We start from the raw sequence: 22710 nt of genomic DNA on the forward strand, positions 1-22710 counted from the left end.
ATATATATATATATATATATATATATATACTGTATGTATATATTGCTATGAAAAAAAATGACACAACAGTTGATATTACTTTTAGTCTGCCATAAAAGCTTTTTTTTCTGTGGCAATCTGTCCTTAGGACAGGGGCTTTGCACTCACAGTATTTCAAGTCTGAAAAGGTGAAAAGAATGGATTTCTGAGAAGGCACATGATGTACTTTTATTAAAAGGAACTCTCTCCCTCTTTCGCTGGCATTCTGTCAAAGAAAAGCCCTAGCTGATTGCATTGTACAAGCGCCCATAATTTTTTACGCACTATAGCAGCATTTTTTAGACAAGGTAGGGAGGAAGAATGTCTTCCTCCTGCTCTTCTTCTTCAATGGCTTAAAGTCTACAACAAGGAGCAAGACTGGCAAAAAAAGGAGGCACAAGAGAACCATAATCAATATTTTACACAGCAGGGTCTGAAACAAAAGGGACCACGAAGCTATTAGCTAGCAACATGATGCAGTGAGAACTTAAATTACCCAGCAGAGGGGGAAAAAAAATCTCACCTTGACCCTGGCATCTTCTCACACCATGACGAGTTCAAGAGATGCATACTGATAGCTCCTGGATGCTGCAGGCATGCAACATGCATTTTCTGTGACGCAAGGCTATATGAGTCAAAGACAGAGTAGGGAATAGCATGAAAAAGCAGTTTTTATGCATTTTTTTTATTTTTTATGCTTGGGTGGTACATCACTGTCCAACAGAAACAATATAACTTTAATTGTGCAATCTTACAAAATGAATTACACTATAAAAGCATACTGGTAATGCACAGAGATATACACATCAGACGCAATTTAGAGGCAATCTCATACTTAAGATTCTTTAATTGGCACTGAAGAGAATGAACATGAAAATTAAGGTTGAGTGCTGGTTCTTAAAATTATTATACATTTTTATAGATGCATTATACAGTAACTCTGAATCAATAATCATTCTTGATCCGCCCATATAATATTGTCAGACATACATCATTACTAATGTCAATGCAATCTTAACCAGCCTCATGAATTTATAATCTTGATCATAAGCACTTCTTTCAATGATTACTCTTCCCCTTGTCAGAAAAACTGATCACAATGCAGGTCATATAAAACTTCATGGAAAAGTAACAAAAAACAACAATTATAAAATGTCTTTATTTCTCAAATCCCAGCGGTGCCAACTCATGTCATATTTTTGGTGTACTCAGCCTTTTTTGTAGTCTCCTGTCGAATTCTCCTCACTGGGCTGTTAATTATTTTGCTGGAAGGTCCTTGATCAAATGTTTGACAAGTTATTAATCAGGAAGGTGGCCTCAGCGGAGCTGCTGAAAGTTAATTTCCACACTTCATTCCTGGGAGATGAATCAGAGTTGGTAGGAGATTGGGCAGCTGCCTCATCAGCACTGCAGACCTCTGGAGGTTGAGGGTAACCTCCAGTACCACCGGATTTCCAGTAGACACGAGCCAACACAACATCCAGATGCATACTGCTGTATCCATCTCTCACCAGCACACAACGAACATCAGAGCGCTGATGCAAGTCTATTAGCCTGAACTGGGCCTTGCGTGCCACCACAGCTACTGAACGTGGAGGTGGGTGGTAAACAACATTCTCCCGCAAGAGTCACAGGTGAGTGTCAGTCAGGACAAGGTACAACAGGGTCAGTGTGCAGCTTGAGACTTGATCTCTGAAATCTGACAGTCATGTAAAGGAGCCTTTGCACATGTGCAAGTGCCGGATGTTCGCCCTGCATGTTACCATGTAACAGTAAGACCAACTTAGCCAGGGTTTTCTGGAAAGAGCATGTAAGGTGTCCACCAGAGGGTAGAAGCAAATCCTTAACACGGGAGTCCCAGTTTAGGGACAAACATACCATGTCATTTGACAGCAATGGATGGTCTAGTGCACCTCTCTCGAAAGGGCAAATTACCTCGAGTAAGTTTCGGGACAGTTCTTGACTTAAAGGGGTCATATGATGTTGCAAAAAAGAACATTATTTGGTGTATTTGGTGTAATGAAATGTGTTTATGCGGTTTAAAGTTAAAAAAACATTATTTTCCACATACTGTACATTATTGTTTCTCCTCTATGCCCCGCCTTTCTGAAACATGTCGATTTTTACAAAGCTCATCGGTCTGAAAAGCGAGGTGTGCTCTGATTGGCCAGCTATCCAGTGCATTGTGATTGGCCGAATACCTCAAGCGTGAGACGGAAATGTTACGCCTTCACAACGAAACACACGGCGGGCTAAAGTGAGCGGAGGCCGGCGGCCTAGAGTGAGCGGAGGCCTGAGGGCTAGAGTAAGCGGCGGCCGGCTTGAGTGAGCGGATTCGACAAAGGAGCGGCCGGTTGCCTTGCGACAACCACATGTGACGACCCCGGGCTGGACTCCGCTTTGTCCACGGTGAAAGCCGATCCACAGCGCGAAGTTGATGTATTCCCTCAGCGACCAGCACGGATCAGCTCTAGGCATGACGAAGCGGATATCGTCCTCTTTTGGAAGGCCAAACAAAGTAGTTTCGCTTTCACAACGAAACACACAGCGCCTTCACGACATGGTGGCAGCAACAATACTACAGCGAGAATAAAAGTTACGCCGCCTTTCTTTGCGTGAACATTTGGGCGGCATTATGCAAATCTTCCCACATCCTGACGTAGACATGTGGGGGCGTGTTAGAACGAGCCGTTTTAGGTAGGCGTGGTTGACTCTTAACTTTTATAAAGAATATCTCTTTGGATTTGAGACTTTAGTCTTTGCAACTTTACAGATCTTCTTTATGCACCAAGAGCTTGTAGCACTTCAAAGAGAAAGGAAAAATTTAAATCGCATCATATGACCCCTTTAAGCTTGCGTTGCAAGTGTGCAAGACAAGTACTTTATACTGTTCTCTGTGTTGCCAGTTAGTCTGACAGTCTGCCCAGCAAAACCTATGTGGATCTCCTGCAGTTGCTGAAAGGATAATTCATAGTAAACATTTAAAGAGTGTGTGAGGCTGGAAGAATCAGGCAAAGGATCAAAGGTGATCACCAAAAGCTTAGTCTGGAAAATGACAGTAACTGCAGGCTGTGGATCTGGTTGAGAACAGGTGGCTACACCGAGCCAGTATAAAGCTAACACTCGCTCTTCCATTAGCAAGGGGGCAGGGATGACACTATGTAGGCAGGAGAGAAGCTGTTGAGGTGAAAGGTTCTGAAGATGAAGCAAGAATTCAGGTACGGGGTGAAGTCTTTGGCAGCATACCTTTAGCCCCTCACTTCTCTGGGTGGTCACTGAATCCCTTGTCTGTGTTGCCTCTAAAGCCATCAAAGGGCTCTTCCAATCACCTGTACTGGATCTTGACGGATCTTGCATGGAAGACAATGCTACTACACTCTGTTCTCTTACTGACAAAATCTCACTATGAGACAGACTGCGGCAAAACTGGGTTGTCTCCAGAGTTGGGTTTGCCTGTGGTCTTAGAGTAAACTCAAAATGGATATGGTGTACAAAGGGAAGATCCTTTACCATTGAGCACATTTGATTGTACCAAGCACTTTCTCTACCACCAGTTTGTTCTTTCAAAGAGTTTGTGAGCACACGTCCTGCATCCGCCAGCATCCAAGACACTCTCCCTACAAGGCTCCCTAGGCTAGAGCTGAACCCACTTCCCTCTGGATGGGCTTTGGCTTCTTGACTCTCAACAGATGTTCCGGATAAAAAGTGCTTGCTAAATTGCCCCCCCCCCCCCCCCCCCCCCCCCCCGGCGCCGCGGCTTGGGACAAAGGCTGCCCCTCCTCCCGTGGTGGAGTGCCTGCTCTTTATATGGGATTCCTCAGCTAACAAGCTCCCTTCTGAGCCCACGACCGGGTGCCAGAGATACTGCTGCTCGACATCCAGGAATCCAGAGGTCCCGTTACAGCACTCCTGAAATAACCTAGTATCCCAGAGCCCTCCATTCACCTCTGTTTTCTCCCCTTCCAGTTCCTTATCTGTCATGTCCACTGATGGAGCTTCAGTTTCTGATTTATGGGAGGCTGAGTGCTGCTTATCCCACTGGATGTTGAGACTTGTCTGAAGCGACTTTCCCAGACTTGTGGCATCTCCTGCGGGGTTGTTAGTGGCACGGTGTTCTATAAGTGCCCTGGCCTGTTCAGGAACGTGCTGAGATTCTGAAGGTTCGCTGAAACTACTGTCTGCCTTGTTTTGAGGAAATAGTTAATCTGTAATAGCAAGAGATGTGGAAAATGTCTGTAAAGACAAAAAGGGGATAGTGTCAAGACATTTAAGTTATTAGGTCACTACATTTTCTAATACATTTCAATAAATGTACAGAGTCTATTAATGTTCTCAAAATTCTACTTTTATGCAAATGTTTTGATACTCTTTTATTACAGTTACCTTCTCTATACTATAGTCTATCTCTCAGAAGTGTGCTTTAAAAGCTGTGAAAATAACTTCTCGTCCTTTTTTCACTGCTCACTTCTGTTTATCTTGCAAATGTTTATCTCCGTTTAAGTGGACTAAACACTTCACCCAATATAAGTACAAGAGCCAGGGATGAAAGCAGTGAGAAGTAATTGGTTGGAAACACCTGCTTCATGAATCTTTGTATTTGTTAGGAAGGCCCTGCATGCTATTTGCATTAGCTTCTTTTCCACAGATGAAAATATGATTAAGCTATTGCTTTGATGCACTCTCTTTCCAGGGGGTGGCCATAAAGCCATGTAAAACACATGTAATACGTAAATGTATATTCCATAATCAATGCTAGCTGAGAGCGGAAAAGGGGGCCTTTTACAAGTGAAATGTTTGGCATTTTAATTATTTCTATGGAAGGCAAATAAAGCTTAAGGCAGTCATTTCATATTTGTAGGAAAAAGAACATCACGTTTCTGTAGTAATAAGAAACAACCCCCAATAGCACTGTCTATATTTAAAATACATTTCATATAAGTTTAACCCAACATTATATTTTGGATGTCATTGCTTTATTTTAAAACTGAGCCAGTAGCTATATTAATTAGGGTATAATTAATAATAGTAGACACAGTGTGGCTTATATTTATATAGTCACTATTTGAACAAAATAATGAGATGCTTATGTGCTGAAATCACAACATGACAGGAACAGGAGGACAGTATGTTCATAGCTCATTCAGAGGCTTCCGACAGACAGTTTACATTGGCATTATTTAATTTTCAAGTGCAAACATAAAAACAGCTCTGACCCCCACTAGATCCCTGAGGCAGCTGCACTGCCTTCAGGCAATGGTCAACTCCATCTATGCTTGTTTTCCAAAACAGTGTATTCTTAATAGTCAGTCCCAATACAGAAGCTCTAAAAAAGGTACTGTCCAGCCAGTCACTAACAAAAGTTAGCACCTTTTTTTTCCCCTCTCTTAGATTTTTTGAAGTAGTAGTGAAATAGATATAAGTACAGAGTGGAGACTAACAACACATGCTTACCCTGTGACCCTCTCCTGAGTAACAACTGCTTTTTAGAGCTTCTGCGTCACTTTTGGGTTGATCAGAAACCTTTCCGGAGCTGCAAAGAAAAAACATTTTCTATTTTAGATGATTCACCAATATAGAAATTCAACATTTGTAATTATATTACAAGGATTAGAAATGGAAAAACGCTTATGTCTTCTAAATTATATTTACACTGAAGCATGGCCACAAAAGAGCATAGCAATTAGGTTTATATTCAAAACCATGCTGCTGTAGCCTTTGTTTTAAAGAGTGATTTTAATTATTTTTGCTACGGTTTTGACGCAAGAGACTTCCAACAGGTGGCAAGGCAAAAAGACTAAACTGCACAATGTCCCGCATCTCCAAAAGTGTCTGTTAGATTTGAATAGCAAAGGACCCAAATGTCTGGATGCGATTAGGACCACTCAGCTAGCTGTGAAATTAAATAGAATGTGCACATGTAGATTTGAGGATTTACATACAAGCACTTCATTCTCAGACTGTTCGCACAGGGATGGAAAAGCAGCTTGGTGGAAAACGAAGATGACTTTCGGTCAAGCTCAACAGGATTTTGGACAGAAAGCCAAATATTTAATGGAGCATTGTACACAACTTGTTGGATAGCAGAGCATATACAAGTCAAAACCCTGTAAAAATGCCAGAAACGCCCCCAGTAGAAAACAACAGCAGGGTACTGATCTTATACTCGAGCTTGGAATCTTGAACAACAGAGCATCTACTGAGAGCATTTCAGACACAAAGGTAAATACAACATATTTAGAATGCAGGACACAAAGGCAATTCCATACACTAGGTTAGGTATGTAAAAATGTGAAGCATAGATTTTTCAAAAATTCAATGCATCATTTTACTAAGGAATCATAATTTGTCAGCACGTGTTTACACAAACAAAATTAGTACAGATTTTACAACATTTAGTAGTGCATTCAATGGACATTGTTGACATAGGTACAGGTCAGATACATTCCAGACTACAGACACCGTGTACAGCATTTGATAGGACATTGAAATTCTGAACCTTGACTGGTGCCACAAAGAATCATCCTCTAGGTTTCTTTCTACCCAAGCAGTGTGACTCCTTTTGGTCTGTCTCCTGTATATTCACCTCTCTATGCATCCTGTCCTCCCCTCTACACCCTGTGTGTGATCTTTTCTCTCCCAAAGTCTCTGCTGTCTGTCTGTCATCCTCTGAGTTTACATTTTTCCAGTGATATTCTCGCTTCAGCAAAGGCTGAAGATTATCCACATTTTTGATGCCTCTGGCACTCACAAAACAATTAACAACAGCATTATCCTCATTATTCGATAAGCAAACACTTGCTGCATCTATTATTTAACAGTAAGCAGTACAATGAGAATAGGTATGAATTATTCTAAGACAATTCAGTGAAAGAAACAATGACAAAAAACTTTTTTTCTGTACTGGAGAAACATTTAAATAAATAACAACTGTGGCAAGAACTTTCAATCAATGACTAAACAAACAGCAAAATTCAATAAAGAGCTACATCAAATACCCTAAGCTGCAATATATCAGGACTGTGGAATGGTGCTCAAAATGTGCAGGTATAATCAGAATTTAACTTCACCCAATATATATATTAAAAAAAACTATCCAGGAATAGCAAATACATTTTCAGTGTACTCATCATCATGTGTATGAAAACTAACAGCCCAGTTAACAAATGCTTCACCAATACAAACAAGGCCCTACGAGTTTCAACATGAAATGTAAAAAAATTCAAGCCAATATGAATGGGTTTATGAGTTCATACTACAGACTCTACTTGGTCAGTTTATCAAAAATGACTTACAGTACACTTAATACCTGAGGCTAAGTGCCTTGGACTTGCATAACCTTGTCAGTCCTTGTAGGGTTCAAACCTGCAACCGTTCAATTAACATCCCAGATCTTTACGCATTGAGCGCACCTTCTGTTTGCAAACTCAGAGGAAGAGAAGGCGGGGATTGGGGTAAATAAACACACCCTTATCCTTAGTAAGATGTCCTTAATCATAACTGATTTAGCCATCTTATTTTTGATTGGGAAGCAGACAGATGCAGAGATTAGTAAATATATCAAGCGACATGCACTGATATTACAGGGATAATTCACCCAAATATGAGATAGACTTGTATTAGATGAGCACTTCAACCATGTGCTGTACAGTACAGCTGTAATTTAATGGCACTGTCTGAAAAGAAAACCCAGCTGACAATACCAAAAATGTATGCATTCAGACTTTGAAGGAAATCTGTATGTATCTTACAGATAAGACATGAACCACAGCACAAATTTCACAAAGGGCAAAACTAAAAACTGCAGAAGACCTTGGATGTGCTTCCTCCTCTCTTCAAACTTTTCAGGAAAGATGCAGCATGCCCAAAAAACTTTACAGCATTCAAAATCCTGACTTGTGGTACATTCTGTGATCTACGAGCACATGTGACTGAACAGGTGCTCAGACATTTCTCTTTCTTTACCAAGACGTGTGCTATGAAAATCCTGTGTAAGCCCTTGGGAACTCTTGAGGAAGCCTCTTGTGGGAGAAAACAAAATAGCAATTAGAGCCTTCTGAAAACCTCATATGTTGATATTCTACATAATTTCCAGAAAATTTAATTAATTCTGAATGTACATAATCAAAGAGCGACAGAACAGAGAAAGAAACGGTTTCCAGTGAAGCGACAGAACAGGAGAGAAGCATCTGTTTCACTAGCTGAAGATTAAACTTTTGCAGGAGCACACCTTCTGTTTGCAAACTGAGAGGAAACAAAGGAGGGGGTTGGGGGAAAGATACACACACTCATCCAACATATAAAACCTGAGCAAATGCACTGACATAATAGTGTAAAAAACCCATCAGATTCATTTTTACATGCACTACAGGACTTACATTTTTCATATTGGTAAAATATGACTTACTAAAGACTTATGGTTAAACAGAAGTCAAGCGGAGCACTGAGCATCCATCTCTGCTGATAAATAGAAAAATTATAAATGGTAATTTGCATCAAAAACTTTTCCGAACTGGTTAATAAAAAAAGCAGATATTTAATGTTCTTGTTGTTGTAGTATTAAGGAAACTATTGATATATGTTTGTAAGCTTTCCTTATGAAATTGTAAAACTACAAAATGACAAAAACATGAATACAGGCCTATAGGAGACATAAAAAAACTAGTTTTGCAATATAATATGCAATATGTAATATAGTTTTGTCTTGCCTAGCAAAACTGTATAGGGCAGGCTATAAATATATAGTACAAAACTGACTTGCTGATAAATTAAAGCATATCTGGACAGTGTAATGCTTTTCTTTTTCACTCTGCTTGTATTTAGTGTGCATCAAATCCTATTGGACTGTTCTGATGCTTTTGCAGAAACCAAATCCACAGTCTATCAATGAAAGCCAGAACGAAATAAATTAGCAATCTGCTCGGCTTGTGGGGCTCACATCAAACATACAAATCCATTATCTATAAAGCTTTGAACAACAAAGCCAAAGACGACCAAGCAAACAAACATTTTGTAAACACAGACAAAGGAACAATTAGGGGGAACAGCGTGCAGAACATTGCTGAAGGCATCTAAAGCGCCACACATAGATTGGGTGTACATGTGAAGAGCCTGGAGGTACACAGATGATGCATGATGTCTCTCGGCTCCAGCTGCAAACAGTAGCATGTCAGAAAGAAGTCTCCCACCTGGGAGTTGGGAGACTGGGAGCTTTCTTTGTCATTGTTGTCGCCACACACGGCACAGAACAGCCTGAACCTCTCTAGCTGTCCACATGTCTTGTTCTCTTTCTCATCAAACTTTCTTGTATGTGTGGAAATTCTTAAACTGACTAACACAGGGGTATTAAATCCGGCTCCTGGAGGGTCAACATCCTGCAGAGTTCAGCTCCAACCTGTTCTAACACAACTGCCTGAATGTTTCCAGCAATCTTGAAGATCTCAATTAGCTGGTTCAGGTCTATTTAAATGGGGATAGAGCTAAATTATACAAGAACTTGGCCCCCTAGGAGCAGGATTGGACACCACTAGACTAACACGCCCAGTTACAAACAATTTTCACACACAAAAACATACACCAGCATTTGGCATGGTTTGCCATCCACAGGTACAATGACCTCTCACAATCAATGTACATTTTACTTAAAGATACTGCATTACTGTTGCATTTTCCATTGAGAATAAACACACACATTTGCTACTATATCAAAAAAGGCTAATCGCAGTACAAATTAGCCCAAGATTTCCAAAAAAGGGAAACAAAATTTACTGCGAATGAGAGCCAAAAAATAAATTAGTAAAATGTGTGGAGTGAATTCAAATGCAGATGCCAAGCCACTGATTTAGAATACACCCAAGAAAGACTTATTTCAACTCAAAAACTGAAAACAGAATTAAACTAGTTCTATAGAATCAGGGTGAGATTCATGTTCTTTATTTTTACCATGTTATTTGATGTGAACTGGTCTCAAGTCGCTTCCTAGAAGAAACTAAGAGTGTCTTAAATGTGACTATTTATATTCATCTAGTTCAAGTCTAGGTTTCTAAAAAAGTATTACGTGGAGAATTAAATGTTAATTTTTTCCAGGATAAGTGAAGTGCAAAATATCTTATGGAAGAAGATAAAGCTACCATGCTGACTAAACGTTATATAACATAATGAATCAGAGGATGGATGGGGATACAGCACAGTCTGTCTCACAGCAGGTGTACTCACCTGAAATGACTGAAAGACTCCACAGAGAATGCAGTGGAGTTACTCGACACGAAGAGCCCAGACTGTGGAGAGCATACAGACAAATGGATGGTTGAGCATATACACACAGCACTGTGGTAAAAACCACTCACAACAGAAAGACAGCTGTTTCTAACGCACGGCAATTACAGCACACTAATTAAAGCAAACATGCCATTAGAAAACACTACAAATCACCAACATTCAGATAGAAATGAGAGAGTAGAATGCAAAGAGACTAGTAAACATGATTGCAACGTGCCTCGATGAACATGGAAATGAAACACTTTTTATGGCAAATTGTCTTTGTTCTAATAAATGTTTAAAGAGATCATTCACACAGAAATCAAAATTGTCATCATTTACTCATTGACAGTTTGTTCCAAATCTGTATGACTTACTTTCTGCCAGAACACAAAAAGAGACGTTTAGCAGAATGACCGAGCTGCTCTTTTCCAAAAAATGAAAATGGAAGGGGACCAAGGGCAAAAGAGCTCCATAAAGGTGGACCTTCTGAAGCCATGCAATAGCTTTGTTCGTGGACAAAAAATAAAATTTAAATCACTATTCATTAAAATCTTTCCTTAAACATATTGTGATTATAGTTTTATTTAGTTAACACTTATACTGTTAAGGTTTCACAATCTATACTGATAAATAACCATCCCAAACTGATTCACTGGCTTGTTTTACATCATCTTAACATAAAAATTCAGTCATAAGATTCATCTGGGCACAAAATATCAATGGAAACAGCTCTCAGAGGAAGTTAGTTTATGCAAGCAATCTTCAAACTATTAAATGCCATTGTAAAATATGGAAATGAGCAGTTTGTCTGAGTAAAACCAAAGTTCCGCACAACAAAAATGACTGAATGGTGCCGCTGAGAGCTCTGTAAGGCAAGTTAACAGTTGTTTGTGAGTGTAAGAATGGTTCACGCAGAGAGAAGGCGCTGTAATCTCCGTGCACAGAAGAGGAAACAGCTGCTGTCTAACTTTACAATGAGAGACTTAACAGGCAGGAAATATTTAATTACCTGTCACAGCAGTGAGAGACAGAGAGAGGTAGGGAATGTTAGAGAGAGTGTCAGAGGCTGGCGGAGAAAGTAAGACAGGAAGTGGAGGTGCACACTTGCAAACCAAACGACAGAGACATGTTCAGCTCTTATCAGAAGACACTGAGGTGCACAATTACTTTACGTCTCTAAGGAAATGAAGAAAAAAGGTGTAAAAGATAAAAATAAAATAGAAAACTGGCGCATTGCAAACATACTGAGAGGGATTTATAATTTTAGCTTGAGGGAAGAGAATATGTGCCTGTTTGAAGAAGAAAGCTCTTGTTCTACCTCACATGGAGGAGCACACAGCCAATTGGCATAGCAATTACAGCTGAGAGCGGTTTCTGATGACTTGCATTTTTTAACATAAGTTCGTAATTCTGCTCACCTTTTATCCAGCAGCATTTTAATACATTTTTTTTTTTTTTTACAAATAGCTTCAAAAGAGGTTGAGTTTCCCCCACCTTGCTTTCTCTCGAAGTTGGGCTGCTTCCTGAGGATGGTTGAAATGGAACATAGTGGCCTTTCCAAGTTGTATGTTCACTCCTGACAAATGCAGAAATTTAAACATATATATGGTGGAAAATACAACAATAATTAAGCAGCATCTGTTAATTAAGACACAGTATAGCTAGCTAATTTATTTACCAATGAAAATAATTCCAAATAAAAAGTCAAAGCAGAATCAACTGTTGCATTAGAGAAATGAAAAGACTGGAAGCCTGTCTGGATTGACATAGCAATCTATATTGGTGCCTCTCTGAAAAATACTACATTTCACAATTCTGTTTCACTTTTGAATGGTAAATAACTATTTACCTTTACAATAAAAGCCAAATATAAGCATTCTAGCAAATCTGGCAATCACAAATAATGATAGATAGACATGAAAAGAGAGAAAATATGCAATCCTAACCATGGGGTCAACCTATTTCTTTCCTTTCTAGTAAACACATTGTCAAACACTACTGAAACATAACTTTCCCGGGGGATTGTAAGAACGTTGGATTCTTCCTGGAGCAGATGCCCATTTCTCTCTTTTTCTCCTCCCTCTTACTGGTGTGAAAAAAACTAATCTTGCCTCTATTAATGACTTCCAAGGGGTGACAAAGCCCTTGAAAGGCTTGCATCAGATGGATTTGGGCCATGGTTGCTGTGGAAATTACTATCATTTGTTGAAAGGAAATGGCTTCAGATGCCACCGTGTCTAAAGAGGGGAACATTGGCAAATTGAAATTTGTGAAAAGGAAACTAGCATGGCTCTCTCACTCTCTTATAAGTCTCCTTCCTTTTAGTTGGCTTTTCTCTCTCTCTCTTTTTTAATCTTACACTCAGAATGGATCTAGCCTGTTTTGTCTGATTCTGGAGGTTTTACCCTTTTTGAAAGGTTAATCCCACACATGCACTTCAAACCCCCTCTGCACTCTATCTGTTTCATGCCAATTAACTGCGGGTTGGGTGCTTTGTCCGCTAGAGTGTTAACCTCAGTCATGTTTGGCTGTTCTGGAAGTGCCACGAGTCTCACTCTGAGATGAGAGTCGCTCTAGTGGACATGTACAAGGATAGAAGCAGTAGGGCGGGACTGTTTCACTCCACGGGCCTGGGAATGCAGAGAGGAGATCTGAAGTGGCAAGATGCAGACATACTCAAAGAGCTCCTTTGAATTTCATTTAAAACCAGAGGGTTTGACATGCTTCATATTTTCTATATTTTTTTCAAAATTTGTTTGCTTGTACAGTTAAGGTTCAATGATAAATTGATTGTGGCTCTAAAATCTGATTGAATGGAAGTGTGTGTGTATGTGTATGTGTGTGTATATATATATATAATTATTATTATTATTTTTTTTTTTTCAATAAGCCAATGTGTTCTGTCTTTGATTGTTAAGTTGCATAGTGTACATAAACAACACCTACAGCCAGGCTATACAACTATATTACTTGGCAAAGGAATTGCTTATTGTTATTTAAAAATTCCACGAAGGTGCATTAAACGGATCAAACATGACAGTAGAGACACTTACATAAATGTACATTGGTACTTTTATATTGAAAAAAATTCAAACAAGTGCTGTTCTTTTGAACTTTCTATTCAAAGAATCCTGAAAAAAAAATTCAACACTGAACTCTGAACAACTCCAAACACCCTTAATGTGTAAAAATTACAGCGTCTCATAACGAAAAATTTGTCTCAGATCTTACAAAAAAAAATTAGACATAACAGTTTATTACCCTGGGTCAGAAGATATGGCTGGGTCACCTCCACCCCATTGATTGCACACCTGGCTCGTGGGAGCGGCACGAGTGTGACAGTTCCTGTCTGGTTCTCAAACACACAGTGTTCCCTCTGAAGAGCTTCACCATGGAGAACTGAAGAACAGAGAAATTTCAGAGTGAAAAAGGTTCTGACATTGCCGACAGCTTCCTGTCAGGAACAAAATCGATGTAGACAGAATGCAAACCTATATCCTGCTCTGGCTTGGTTCCACCAGCCCCAACTGAAGTTCTACCTTCCTAAACAGCAAAACAGGGATTGCCTAGAAACCTCAGAACAGCAAATAACGATCCCAAAAATACTTTAGTTATAGACAAGAAATGTTGCTTTGGCAAAACTGACAAACAACATTCACGAGTTCAACTGCATATGTTGGGCATACATGGGGTGTGGCTTACCTTTAAATGATAGAGAACGACCCCTGTGCTGAGCCGATCTTCATCAATGCAAATTAAATAGGGCATTTGGGAATCAAGTACTACACCAATACCCTCTTTTCTCAGAGCTACTGTATCCTCCTAGATAAGAAACATTAAAGTTAACAGATTAAAGGAGATGAGATGAGATGGATGGGAGCTGGCAAGAAAGATGATGAGCTAAACCATCAGAGAAAAAAAAAAAAAAATAAATGTTTGAAGAAGCGGGACCAGTACGTAAAACTGAAATGACAGACATTTAATTGTAAAGCATCAGAGCAGAGGAAACAGTGTGTGTGTTGTTTATGACACTGTCTTCATGCCCCAAGGCCAAACAATATAATATCTGGCTTTGGCTATATGTTGAAAGGTTGGGGGAATGGGGATGCTGGGAGAGAGGGAGGCATGTGAAAATAAGAAGAAAACACCATAAATCATTTAGACCACTATGGGTCCATCTCAAACTCTGAAAGAGTTTGCAAAAGGAAACCACATTCTACCAAGCCGATCTCAGAGACATGCTGTTAAAACAAGGACACATCACAATCAATACATTACATGTTCAGAAAATAACACCACTAAAAGATGATTGGCATTTGAGGTATGAACCATCAGAGAAAAAAAATAAATAAATAAATGTTTGAAAAAGCGGGACCAGTACGTAAAACTGAAATGACAGACATTTAATTGTAAAGCATCAGAGCAGAGGAAACAGTGTGTGTGTTGTTTATGACACTGTCTTCATGCCCCAAGGCCAAACAATATAATATCTGGCTTTGGCTATATGTTGAAAGGTTGGGGGAATGGGGATGCTGGGAGAGAGGGAGGCATGTGAAAATAAGAAGAAAACACCATAAATCATTTAGACCACTATGGGTCCATCTCAAACTCTGAAAGAGTTTGCAAAAGGAAACCACATTCTACCAAGCCGATCTCAGAGACATGCTGTTAAAACAAGGACACATCACAATCAATACATTACATGTTCAGAAAATAACACCACTAAAAGATGATTGGCATTTGAGGTATGACAATTCCAATGTATAAAAGACTTGATCCTATTGTAGTAGAGTGAAAGCTGGAGTTTGATATGACAGATATTTGAGTCATTTACAAAAACATTAAAGGGATATGCTAATAGAAAACCTCCCAGAAATCAAATATTGCAAGAAAAATTTAGAAAACGTGAGTCATCATTATTAGGCAGGAGGGATTCAGGGCAGTTGTGATGTGACTTGTGGGACATTGCTGTACACGTTCCTTACAAACTGCAACTACAAACGTCACATAGTATGACGAGAGGTTGCATCAAACTCTGATAAGTGATTAAAACATGACCGTTTTTCCTTAGCAACCACAATCCAGTTGGCCAATAGAAAAATGCATATTTGATAACAAATAATGCTAAACAGAATAAATAAAAGACTATTTTGACATATAGGTTTTAAAACAAAAGGGTTTTGAATGCAGAATTTGCCCACCAAAGATGTGGTATTCATACACCCAAGCCCTCACAGCATGTGAAAAATGTTGAAATGGTGTCACTATTCTATGCATGACTTGTGATTAATGCGGTGATATAGAGCAGCATTGACGTTTCGATTAAAAATCATTACACTCCAACACCTACACTCCCCATCATAAACTTTAAAAGTCACAGTTAAATCAATATTCACAGGGAAAATCCATTGGACTTGGACTGGAGAGGAGGGGAGGGGACACATCTAAATATGTATTTAATGACATTTGAACAGCCCTTCACAGGATGGTAATGATAAGCAGAACAATTATTCTGCTGTGCGGGGTGTCTTTTTTTTCCTAAATATGGTAGCATGTGTCCATGTTATGCCTCTTATTTCATTCTCCACAGAGATGGGAGGCACTTGCATGTTCGCATTCATGCGTGCCATCAAAGCGCACATATTCTTCAGAAGCCATTTGACATCCGTGATGGTACATGCAGATGGAGTATAAAGATTAATGCATGTGCTACCTTAAAAATGTTGGCTCCAAGGGAGGCAACTATCACATATTAAATAAATTCGGCATGTAGGATTTAGCATGTTCATTTTCAGGATGCAAATCCTAGACATACTACGTTTGCGAAAATCTTTGCTGAATAGGCCAGCTTAGAGCAGTATGAATTTCCAGGCTGGTTAAGACCAGCACACCAGCATCCAAGAACATCATATGCTGTTTTTTCCTGCAGGGATACAAAACTAAGGCACTATATCCCACAATGCAACAATTCAGCTTTTAAGGAAAATGATGGTCATTGGTTGAAATGATAGGATTCATGCAGTATAGCATATTTTAAGAATGCAATATTTTTTTTTTTTAATTCAAATTTTTGTATAACCTCAACAAAATAAACTAAACCCCTACTACACATTTTAATTCCTATATTTTCTCAGGGTCTAACTTTCCACATTGTATGCAAACATCACTAAAATGGTAGAAAGTGTCATGCCTCATCAAATAAGTACTCTGCTTTGAATAATGTGTGCTTTCACCGGGGAACACGCTTCTGTTTCCAATACAAGAGAGGAAATAATGACAACAATTCACCTGACTGAACAATGAGAAAAGACCTTTGGATGCCCTGTGCATACTGAAGCAGCAAAACAAAAAGAAAAACACTTACATACCAATTTGCCCGTGAGGATGCATTCCTTGCCACTATCCATTAGACAAGCTTCCTCTCTTAATATTTTTAAGTCCAGGCTTAAGACATTTTTATTTTCTAAAGCGAATGGCTGATGGGATATTTGTATGATTTTATATCTTTTCTGTTTGTTGTGTGTTTTTCTGTTTTTGATGACTTACTGGAAAGCACATTGGTCGATGGAAATTGTAATTAATTGTGATATATAAATAAATTGTCATTGTCATTGACTTATGACTTGTATGCAATATTCCAAGTCTTCTGACCACATTAAGTCAACTCAAAAATCAATTTAGTGTGATTTGTGAACAAACTAAATTTGTGAAAATGATAAATTGAGGAACTGACTCAAAAGAATGATTTGATCACAAATTGGGCATTGCTACTTCTCTCACAAATGAGTCTCAGATCATTCAGAGATTCATGACTTAAAATTGGATCCATTTCTCACACAAAAATTCCAAATGACTTCAGAAGACATGGAATACATACAAAGCTCCTATGAACTACTTCTATGGTGCTTTTTGTTATTTTAGAGCTTTATATCTCCAGTTTGCATTCATTTTAATTTTATTGAAAAAAGTAGACAGGGAAAAAGTCATACAACTTTAGAACAATATGAGGGTGAGTAAATAATGGCATTATTTCAATTTTTGAGTGAACTGTTCATTCAAGGCACCTCATCTGCCATTCCTCCCTCATTCTCTGCCTCTTCAGGCTAGTGAGCAGTGTGCCTATTTCCACCTCATCGACAGCAGCAAACGGAGCAAAATCCTTTTCTCCTAACGAAGAGGGAGAAGCATCGATTGTGTGGAGGGTCTTCTCTCCACAGTTAATTAAATGAATTCTTCCAAGACTTCATTAGATGAGAGAGAGAGATTGAAAGAGAAAGAGAGGGAGAGGCAGGGAGGTAGATAGGAACCATGTCGGCAGATTAATGTACTGTATCACTTTTTCAGAAGGGGAGGAAGAGAGAGAGACAGAGCAAGCCTGGGAGCAAGGTACCTTCTGCCCCTGAGAACTTTTGAAACATGGTGTGTGTGGTGGCTGTAAAATTACATGCACTCTAAACTTCTGCAGCAAATGAGATTTGGCTGGCATTTAAAAGCTCATCATAAAACCGCTAATTTATTTCACTCTCTTGGCAAATTAAAGGTGGTTCTGGTGCCCAAGACTTCAGCTATTTGATGCACTGAATGTGGTCTGAAAACAAGGCAGATGCACCGGGTGAAGATTAAAATGAGCTCTAAATATATACGGGTTGAGAGATCAAGAGAGGATAAGAACTGCAAAATGGTGCACTGACTATAAAAAGAGAGAAAGAGAGAGGAGATAGAGCAGGAAAAAGCAGGAGGTGGTAAGTTTTACTGTCAAATAGGACAGTATACACAAGAACAAAAACAAAGTAGAATTCCAAGTAATGCTTATGACAAATAATGCTTATTCATGCAAAACTGATGTCATGATGCTAGGTTTTTGAGGTACCAGGGCGCAAATCATTTTTATTATGTTGCTATGATGTTCTGGGTGGATGTTAGGTAGGTTAGCCAAGTCAAAAGTGTCCATTCAAGTCTTTATGGTATTGTGAGGTCCATGTTGGCAAATTGCTGATTTACCAATGAAATATTTTATTCCTTTTCTTTTCATGGCTTGATATGGTTCTCAGATTGATGCGACATCAATTGACGAAATGCTACATTATCTATTCCACATCATCAGGTATAAACTGGACATGCACAGAGCTAATTAAAGGAACGCTTAATTATTGCCATTTGTTGTTCATTTCCATTTCCATTTTATTATCTGAAGGTATTTCACACCTATCCAGGGCTGAAAAAAAAAGTGTTGTAATCACAACACAGCAATTAAACAGTTGTTATGCATATTTAAAGAGTGGATTTTAATAAACATCGCAAGTGATAAAGAAGCGAGAGGAAGAAAAATTACATTCAGAGAAATAGGAAGGGTGGGAGGAGGACAGAAAGACATTTAATATATAAATAAATACTCTTCCAGAGCCACCTCAAGACGGGAATGAGAGCTTGTGTTAGTGTGTGTGTGTGTGTGTGTGGCTCCGGGGATTTGATGCATCTTTTTTTCGAAATGAAAACAAATGGCACAATCGACTGAAAGATAAACTGCTCTGGTTAGGCCACCATATCTGTCATCAATCCTCTCTATTCCTTTCAGTATGAGCACTCATAAATTAACAAATGCGATGAGGACACCACCTCGCCAGCTGCCAAAGTCTGGGACAGCCACTGGACGGAAGCAAATTCCCTCCCTCACACTTCCTTTCTTTCTCTTTCTGTGAGTCCACTATTGAACCACGTCTCCTTATTAACTGCTGTGCCCTTCCCACCCACCCTGTAACCAATCTACAACGGCAAAGCTGCATTACTTTGCATTCCAAATCTACATCAGAAAACGAATTAAGATTCTGTTTACGTTCCAGAGCCAGAGAATTGCCGTCACTCTCTAAAAGCGTCAATTTACTCCTGTGAAGCAGCGAATCAACTCGCATCAACTAAGTTAACCCTGAGCGTGCTGAAAGAGTGAAAACTGAAAGTCAGAAAAGACATTTTACAAGTTCAAATAAAACATCTAGCAAAATATCACTTACTATATTATTATATATAATTAAAATATATCTTTAATTCATCCATTGGTCATTATTGAATTATGTATATGCAGATAGACCGATATATGAATATACTGTAGATAGATAGATAGATAGATAGATACAGTGTGTATAGAAAATAATCCCCCCCCCTTTTAAAATAATCACATTTTGTTGCTTTGTAGCCTGAAATGAAGACTGACACAGTTTTTGTTTTATCCAGCTGTATTTATTCAGTGCAACTTATAACATCCAAGTGAAAGATCTAACACTTTTCTATACCCACTGTAGATAGATAGTGTCAGATAGTGTCAGCTATAAGCACAAATGTAAATATAGATTGATGGCTAGATATATATACATAGATATGTACACTACCGGTCAAAAGTTTGGGATCAGAACGATTTTTAATGTTTTTTTACAGGAGTTTCTTATGCTCATCAAGGCTGCATTTATTTGATCAAAAATACAGGAAAAAATGTAATATTCTGAAATATTATTATGATGTAAAATAACGTTTTTCTATTTTAATATACATTAAAATCTAATTTATTCCTGTGATGCAAAGCTGAATTTTCAGCATCATTACTCCAGTCTTCAGTGTCACATGATCACTGCTCAAAACTTACGTTTGAATGGTCAGTGGTCCTTGCAAAGTTGGAACTGCCCCACTTTATAGAACAGCCTTTGAGCACAGAGACCCATTGTAGGCTACTCTGCAGATTCAGGAAACAGTCCTCCATAAAATGCGTCACACAGAGTCACACACTGCGGGCTTGAGTGAGGAACGGACAGCGGAGGGCGTGGACAAGTCTTAACTTTTATAAAGAATATCTCTTTGGATTTGAGAATTTAGTCTTTGCAGCTTTACAGATCTTCTTTATGCACCAAGAGCTTGTAACACTCCAAAGAGAAAGGAAAAATTTCAATCACATCATATGACCCCTTTAATATATTTTTGGAACCTGTGATACTTTTTTTCAGGAGTCTTTGATGAATAAAAAGTTAAAAAAAGAGCATTTATTTAAAATAGAAATCTTTTCTAACAATATACACTAGTCTGATCCCAAACTTTTGACTGGTAGTGTATACATTAATTTACATCTAAATATTGATATGCAGATAGACCGATAGATATACTGAAAGGCTTGCACAAAGAAATCTGCTCTCTGTCCAAGCTGCAATATACAAAAGGCCCTATAAAATCAATTTTATTTTTTTCCAAATCCTGTGTTTTTCATTTAAATTTTTCTGGATTCTGTTTTAATGGTTTACTTAAATTTAAATAATCAAAAATGGTGTCTAATCAGTTGAATGCATTCAAAAAAATAAATGCATAAAACTTTTAACAATTTAATAATTTTAAATGTTATAAAATGAAATTTCAGCACTTAGATTTTTTTTTGGCAAAGTGCTGCACAACAGATGTTTAATCTTTAATTTAAAACATGGAAAAAAAAATTACGATTTTCCTATAAAAAATAATGTTTTAATATACTGTATTCTTATTGTTAATGTTACTTTGAGAAGTACATTCTACTGTACAATAGTAATATTGTAACATTGGGAGAACTCAAGCAGGATGTAAATGAAGGGGTACTTTACTGAACTAAACTAATAATAACATATTAACAAGAGAAACCAAGGAACACCAATCACAAATAAAACTACAAATCAAGGACTACAAATCTAAATAAAGGAAACGGGAAACTAGAGTTACAACATAAAGGTCCAAACATTACACAGGGGATGTATGACATATATTTCTGACATAAATTTCTTAAGTTAAACCAAACATTTGTTTTGGCGGATTGTATAATGAAGACCTGCTCTGCTCATTCACACAAAGACACATAGACTTCACATTTAAACAGCAGTCTTTTTTGGTTTCATATTCACAGATATGTACATAATTGCAATTTAAGTGTAGGCCCTACAGCCCTACTTTTGATTTATTCTTCCAAATTCTGTGACATTATACATTACACATGAAATCATAGGGCTGTACATACAAGCTGAGGTAAAACTATTCTTAGTAATGGCCTTTATAAACAGTCCCGCTTCTACCTCAGTAAGGGATCTTAACAGCTGGCCTTTTATGCTCAAATGACTCTTAATGGTTCAACAGCTGTAAGTTTATCAAAAGGACATCTTTGAAATTAGATTTTTTTTTTTATTGACCAAATGTCTTCAAGATGACATCACACTCATCAAAAACAAGAAGAATAGCTTTAGCCAGTTTATAAAACAATCAGAGGTCCTGACTGCTTGGATACTTGCTGTTTGTGAGTCAATAGAGACAAGTAATCCATCTTGTGGACATCCTTTGTTTTCATGTCTGTTAGCATTCTGTTCATTTTGTTCAACACACCCACTGAGACCATGCCATGTGCTGTTAGCAAGCTAGCAACTGGAACCCCAACTGAACAGGGATGGAAAGAATTACAACACGGTCATATTAATTAGAGCACTGGATGCTCTGAGATTAATCTGCCATATGTGACTAATCAAAATCTCTTAATTAAGGACCGTAGCATTGTCTCGTGATGAGCCTCAACGCTCCTGGGCTTCTTGAATTAACCTGTTATATACCCCTTTTTTGCACTTTACTCAAAGTTCTTGATTCAGCCAGCTTTTCTATCAAGTTTATGTAGTATAAGGCAACGTGCTCTGAAACACTTCATCAGCCTTTGGCATGTGTGCAGCTTTGCTTTCTGCTTGCACTCCCCGGTCAGGGTCACTATCAACATGACCAACGATTTGATTGACTGAGAGCTTTAGGAGTTTAAAGTCATTTTGTAAATCCAACACAGAATTAGTTACTGTATGTGAAGTAAAACTGGACCTACATTTATTGTATTTAGATCTGAATGAGACACATTATATTTAAGAGGATAGTTCACCAAATAATCGATTTTCTGTCAATGTTACTTACTTTCATTTTTCTGTGGAACAAAAAGGAACATATTATGAAAAATGTCTTTTTCACCCACATAATGATAGTCAATGAGGTCAATGTTGTTGTGACTTCAGTGTTCTTCAAAATATCTTCAATCCTTTTTGCAGAAGAAAGGAAAACATAGAGGTTTGGGACAACATGACAAAATTTTCATTTTTTGCTGAACTGCCCCACGCAAGCTTATATATTCACTATGATTTTCAATTATCCTCCTAAACAAAACATTTGTGTTTATTTTAAGCTTAAGATCCTAAAGGCCTCTTTTCAAATAAGTATTTGGCAGATTACTATATACTGGCTATGATATCCACCAAATAGCATGAAAATACCCACAAATCTACAGAGCACATTTCTTTCACAGAATGGAACCTTATTACATTGAAGAATCTCCACATTGATCACTCTGAAAACATGCATTTAATCGCCACGTATGGCCGTTGCTCCAACTGTGCATATAGCACACACTGGGTG

At 38.3% G+C, this 22710-nt stretch overlaps 1 pseudogene; it reads right to left on the reverse strand.

Annotated features, from left to right (window-relative positions):
* Nucleotides 1-1225: 1225 nt before the first annotated feature.
* The window catches only part of LOC107739886 (uncharacterized), a 39339-nt pseudogene continuing 17854 nt past the window's right edge, over nt 1226-22710 (reverse strand).

Source organism: Sinocyclocheilus rhinocerous, unplaced genomic scaffold (assembly GCF_001515625.1).
Source record: "Sinocyclocheilus rhinocerous isolate Xijiao unplaced genomic scaffold, SAMN03320098_v1.1 scaffold1156, whole genome shotgun sequence".
Classification (NCBI taxonomy): Eukaryota; Metazoa; Chordata; class Actinopteri; order Cypriniformes; family Cyprinidae; genus Sinocyclocheilus; species Sinocyclocheilus rhinocerous.